This window comes from Homalodisca vitripennis, chromosome 8 (assembly GCF_021130785.1).
Source record: "Homalodisca vitripennis isolate AUS2020 chromosome 8, UT_GWSS_2.1, whole genome shotgun sequence".
NCBI classification, from domain to species: domain Eukaryota; kingdom Metazoa; phylum Arthropoda; class Insecta; order Hemiptera; family Cicadellidae; genus Homalodisca; species Homalodisca vitripennis.
Window position 1 is genome coordinate 12,099,283 of NC_060214.1, and position 6,376 is coordinate 12,105,658.

A 6,376-nucleotide genomic window follows, 5' to 3' on the forward strand; every position below is an offset into this window, starting at 1 on the left:
CATAACACTTATGGTCACATAATGTGTTTGTTCCTTGTGCTGTAAAACGGTTTTACTGAACGTTGTTTAATATTTAACTTTAAATAATGAGAACGCTTGGGAATGTTCGGTCAAAATTATGATAACATTTATAGACAGTTCGAAATTGTATTTTAGTTTAATCATCGATGATTTTGAGTTAAATGCACTATTTTTGTTTAATTTTTAATATTTTTATAAGATGGTTTATATAGTTTTTTTTTTACCCTTAGATTCGTTTCTTAAATAACGTGTTAAATATAAATGCTATAAATGGTAGGTGGCGTTATTGTCATACGTATATAATGCAATGTAACAGTTGGGAAATTTAAAATAACTTTTATCTTATTGAAACAAAAATACACATTGTTGCTAGGTTTATATTTCTGTAAGATTAGTTAAATGAGCCAAAACGGTTTTTGGATAAAAAGGTAACAGAATATATATATAAATGTAACCTTAGATCCTGCGGCCAAGCTCAAACCACTCAATTCTCAGAAAGAAAATAATTTTATTAATTTACAAAAATTATTAAAGCGTTAGTTGCGCTACCTTATGTTTGTGTACAAGCAAGTAAAGGAAACCACCACAAATCATTATTCGAAGAATGCAACATTTACGATAAAGTACCCTGAGAATTTTCTACAATGACTCTCATGATGAGCAGTCCAGTCACAGCGCTATCACAGTGATACAGCGAGATAGAGGCTATTACACGGCAGTCGGCACGCGTGGTCAGAATACTAATTACAGATCCGTTGATCTGTCTGACTGGCATCCATTCATAGCCGCCACGAGGACTTCTGCAGAACTGCCTTTTGTGGGCCGAATGGCTGAATGGTGCAGACCGGTTGAGCGGTACAGCTCATAATAGCTCACTAGCTGTGTTACATGTCGATAGACCTTATAGTATCACAGTGTGTGTCAACATCTCAGAAACATCAGAGTTCCATGTGGTGTTAGATCGGAATGTGGTCAATAGACCTTATAGTGTCACAGTGTGTGTCAACATCTCAGAAACATCAGAGTTCCATGTGGTGTTAGATCGGAATGTGGTCAATAGACCTTATAGTGTCACAGTGTGTGTCAACATCTCAGAAACATCAGAGTTCCATGTGGTGTTAGATCGGAATGTGGTCAATAGACCTTATAGTGTCACAGTGTGTGTCAACATCTCAGAAACATCAGAGTTCCATGTGGTGTTAGATCGGAATGTGGTCAATAGACCTTATAGTGTCACAGTGTGTGTCAACATCTCAGAAACATCAGAGTTCCATGTGGTGATAGATCGGAATGTGGTCAATAGACCTTATAGTATCACAGTGTGTGTCAACATCTCAGAAACATCAGAGTTCCATGTGGTGATAGATCGGAATGTGGTCAATAGACCTTATAGTGTCACAGAGTATGTGTAAACATCTGATTTCCATTTGTTGTTTGCTCGAAAACTTTCATATTAGTTATGAATCCGGCCGTGTAGGCCTAAGAAACGTGGATAAGCTTAATCTACTACTGGACAATTTTCAATTTACTACTTTCAAATTATGTTATCATCACTTCCAAGGTAGTGAAATAAGGTTCACTGCTTTGAAAAAATTCTGCTTTGAAGCTTTCAGGTTCAACTGCTTCGAGGCTATAAAACCATTTTGTTTTAATACTATCCAGTCATTTTAGGCAATTTTATTGCTGTTGACATACATTTAATTAAAACACAACAGTATACCATTGCAGTATACCTTGGTTAGAACTTACCAAGTATACAGTACCTATATACACTGTCACAATTTTCTTTGATAATCACAAAACATTTGTTGCCACACTTTAATGCACTAGACAATACAGTGAAGAGACAGAATAATTTCCCCATAATTTTCGCTGACAATTAGTTAATTAAAACATTGACTGTTATACTGATTTACATTGACGGGGTTATCAAATGCCGACAAGCTTATCAGAGACTATTACTGCAGACTCAACCATTACATATCAATTACTATTTAACACTTGTTGATGCAATCAATTAATTGTTACATGTATTACTTGAAGTAGAGTAGGAGATGAGCGACTTGGGGTCTGCAATTATAAGTTTGAGGTTAGGTGTTCTGGAGTCGGCTTTCACTAACCCCTCTTGAGGAATTGGATCTTATTTGGGGTCAGAGATGTCATTCCCAATGAATTGGACTGCCCAGGAGAAATAATAATCGGTCATATCTAGTGATGACGTAGAGCCTCGCTCGTTCTTTATTGTGTTGATCCATATTCTTCATCTTAGACAATTATCATTTAACATTAGGGAGTAAATTTGCTACTTGACTCACGTTGTCCTCCGACACGAAGACGTACTTCGCAGGTCTCGAGAACTGTTTACATTGTTTTCTTAGTGAAGTCCATTTTTTGCCCAAATCACGAGTTTTGGTTTAAATTTTTTTTCGAACACGCTGTACATTTAATTACTATTCTGTATTCAAAGATGAAGAGGTCAATCAACCTTGCCGACAATGAGTTGATGGGGTTGGGTTCCAAAACTCAAACCCTAGATACGCTACTGGACGAGGTGAAAAATGCCTAATAAAATAATAAATAAGAAGTCGAACATATAAACTCGTCCAAAATAACACTGGGACGTAAGATCATATCATGTGGCATTTACACTGTGTACCCATGAATTACTTAGCAAATATTCCCATCCTCATTTAGCGTTATCTCGGCAGTCATCGCTAATTCTGTCAGCGGCTCGGCCTCAAGTATCAGCGCCCACGTGCTGACTCAGCCACCGCGTGATAAGGTGCTGAATACCGTGTGATAAGAGAATGTCTACTGCCTTTAGCTTACTTTCACTTAGAGCCTACTTGCTCACGATAGTAATCATACCCCTGCAATATTGCGGAATGTCCGGTGTCGACAGGGCATATGGCACTGTTTGAGGTGGATGAATTACCCTCTCGCTATGAGATCATACATGCTTCTCAACTCAATTCATTTATTGTATTAAAACATCAAATGCATGGACAATTGTCAAAATACATGTATATACGATGTGGTGTATAAATGTAATAAATGAATACAGAGTTACCCATGAAACCTAAAATAAGGTAGACTAATTAAGGGGGTCTACATCTTTCTCTCTTCTAGGTATTTTCAAACACTGTAGTATTCTTTTAAAATAAGGAACTTTTTATGTTTATTCAGGAATTCCATGTCATCAGCAACACTTTTGCAGTAAAGAGGCAAAGAGTTAAAAAGACGAATGCAGGCATAAACTCTCTGATTTTCAAATAATTTTGTTTTGTAGCAAGGTAAGATAAGGTCTTTTGTAATCCTTAAATGGTAATTATGATTAACATTACTGGTGACAGTGAAATTTTGTGGATACTTTTTGTAAAAGGAAACGCGTTGAAAAATACAAATAGACGGGAAAATCAGAATATTGTTTTGGCGAAAGACACTTTACAGGACTGCGCTTAATTTGAAAATGACCCTTATAGCTCCTTTTTGCTGGCGGAAGACGAATTGATTTTTTGTACTCTCAGTTCCTCATATAGCCAATCCATAGTTAAGATAAGGATAAAAACATCCGTAATAGGTGAGTAAAAGGATTTTCTCACTAGCAAAACGAGACAGTATGTACATTAATTTTTGGAAACTTTGTCAATATGATGAAAAAAGTTTAATTAAGGATGTATAAATTACGCACACGCTCTCGTGAACCTCGTGCAGTAAAAATCAGGTGTTGGTGTGAACTTAACTTTCGTTCACAGTTTAGATTGGATAAAAATTGGGAAATGAGGACTCATGGCTCCCAGCGCTTCTGGACACTGCGGGTTTCAAGGGCCTGCCTACTCCTCTGTCAAGCCTCTCACAACCCGAACTATGTGTATAGCAGTTTCCTCACACTGATTACGTAGTCCTGTATTAAACGCATAGTCCATGCGCAGCACAAGTGTTTCCTAAATGAATATCCAGTGATATGGAGAAAATCTGATTCAGAAAAACTTTACTCCAGCCAGTTTGGGAAGTGTTTGTGTCTGTGTCTAATGAATTTTTGCCAAATGATTGCCCAGAGAAACACTGATTTCGGCAGTCATTTAGTGTATACAGTTGTTACCCTAGAACTTATATCAATATTCTGATGAGAACATTATCTCTCGTCGGACCCCATCTCGAACTCGCCGTGGTCGACTGTTTCCTCGGAAAGAAAGGCTCATTGTGTTGGTTACAATACCGGCAGTACCTTTTCCGTGGCAATCCCCGAGTCACACTGTTATCATGAGTAGTGGGATTTCGAACATTTGTTGTTAATAACTTGTGGTTTGTCATAATGAGTGTTAACCTCATTCTATCAATCAGCAATTTTACATTGACAAGTTTCCGAAATTATGACACCCTTTCGAACTATCTACATTCAGTAATGAGCTTTAAACAAAGAACTGTAATCGGGCTTAGTCACAAAATCCAGGAATCCAATTTACGGTCTTTCAGTGCACACATTCGCAATTGTGTTGATTAAGCTGGGGTTTTAATTTCTAACGCTTGAAGTATATACGAGTATATTACATTATTCACTATCACCATCTGTAGTCAATATCTGGACAATTATCAGATTCAATAAAACTACATTAGGGGTCCCACAAGGTTAAATAATAACACCATAATTTTTCTAATTTATGTTGACTTTGTTTATTTAAAACAGCCGTAAGAATACCAAGGAAAAGGCGACAAAGAAACCCGTGATTGAATACTTTAAGGGAGTTAAAAATGTTTAGTATGTTTATTTCATGTTGAATTAAATATTTTTTGTTTTAAAAGTAAATATCAAGCAGGAAGGATTAAATAATACAATACCAAATTTAATCAAATTCCTAGATCTCATCGATATAGATTACGTATATCTGAACATCTTTCAATTCAATCTGGGATAAAAGTATTCTGAAATTTTACTTGAATAAACCAAACAAGGAAATAATCCAAATTTATTTATAATAAAGCCAAAGCATTTTTAGTATCAAGAGAATTCTACAGTGTTGATGAATTCTTGGATCGCAACAAAAAAAATATACATTATAAAATTGGTTATTTTAAATTTCACACTTAGCAAAATCCAATAGAAAACATCCCTCCGTTGTCATAAAATGATCTACATACATCTAAAAATTAATTTATCCACAAAGCTTTGATAAGCTTTTATTTTTTTGTATACTCTATTATATTAACTAGATTAATCTAAATTATTGAATTTGTAAACGTTCTGTACACAAAATTGTTCTCCTTGCGATTAAAAATATTGTATTTTATTATATTTTTAAATAGAGTACAAAAAATTATAAACATCTTTCAGTGTTATCTGCTGATAAACACTGTGATATTTTACTAAATAAGATCAGAGTTTTAAAGAATCTTTCCGATTTAACTTTGCTCAAAACAATTATGAAAGTTTGAAATGAAAACTTATTAATTTTAATGCCTGCAATTTTCAGCCTATCTCGCATTTAAAAAAGTCTTTCTGTGACATTCAAATTACAGTGGGACAGGTTCATGTAATAATTTCAAAACGAAAATATCAGGTTATTGTTCAAAACAAAAATTTATCTTATTTAGTTCAGTAGTTTTGCGTGATAAAAGAACACACGTCCAAATGTTTTACACTTACCATTAATAGGAAAATTTTCAATGAGAAGAGTCCATTGGAAGTAACGATTCTCGTGCATGAATGTTCACGAAGAAGAGGTTATTTTAGTTGCCCACTTTATCGATGCAAAAATTTAAAAAGGATCTTAACTTTCTGTGTAAACATATCTTGTGCTGGAAACGAGAACAGTTATTTTGTTCAACTGCTCATTACTCCTTTTTTCTTTACCCCACGATTGGTTATAAATTCAAATGAAATCTGACCACATGACATGTAGACAGCGGGACTCTGAGCTCTCTGGACAGACACTTGTCACAATCAAATTGTACAGTAGTATGAACAATTTATATATTATAGTACTAGCATTCATTGTCTCGGTGTTATGTAAGGTTTATCAGTTATTGTCCAATACATTCGCATAAAATGAAAACGCAAGTCATTAAAGTATTATAATGCTTGTTGAAGTTTTAACGTACAAAATTCTTCACACTACTTATGTACACACCCTCTGACACAGTAGACTATTTATATAATTCAAAATATATTATATCAACATTGTCTTTATACATAGATTTCATTTATTTACTTTTAATATCAGACGTCATGAGCACGTTACACAAGATTTCAGTAATTGTCACTCATGGAACTTCATCAACTACGTAAATTCCACATAGTTTATATTCTAAATTAATTATAAAAACCAAATATCCTGTTTGTCTGTCCGATCATTTC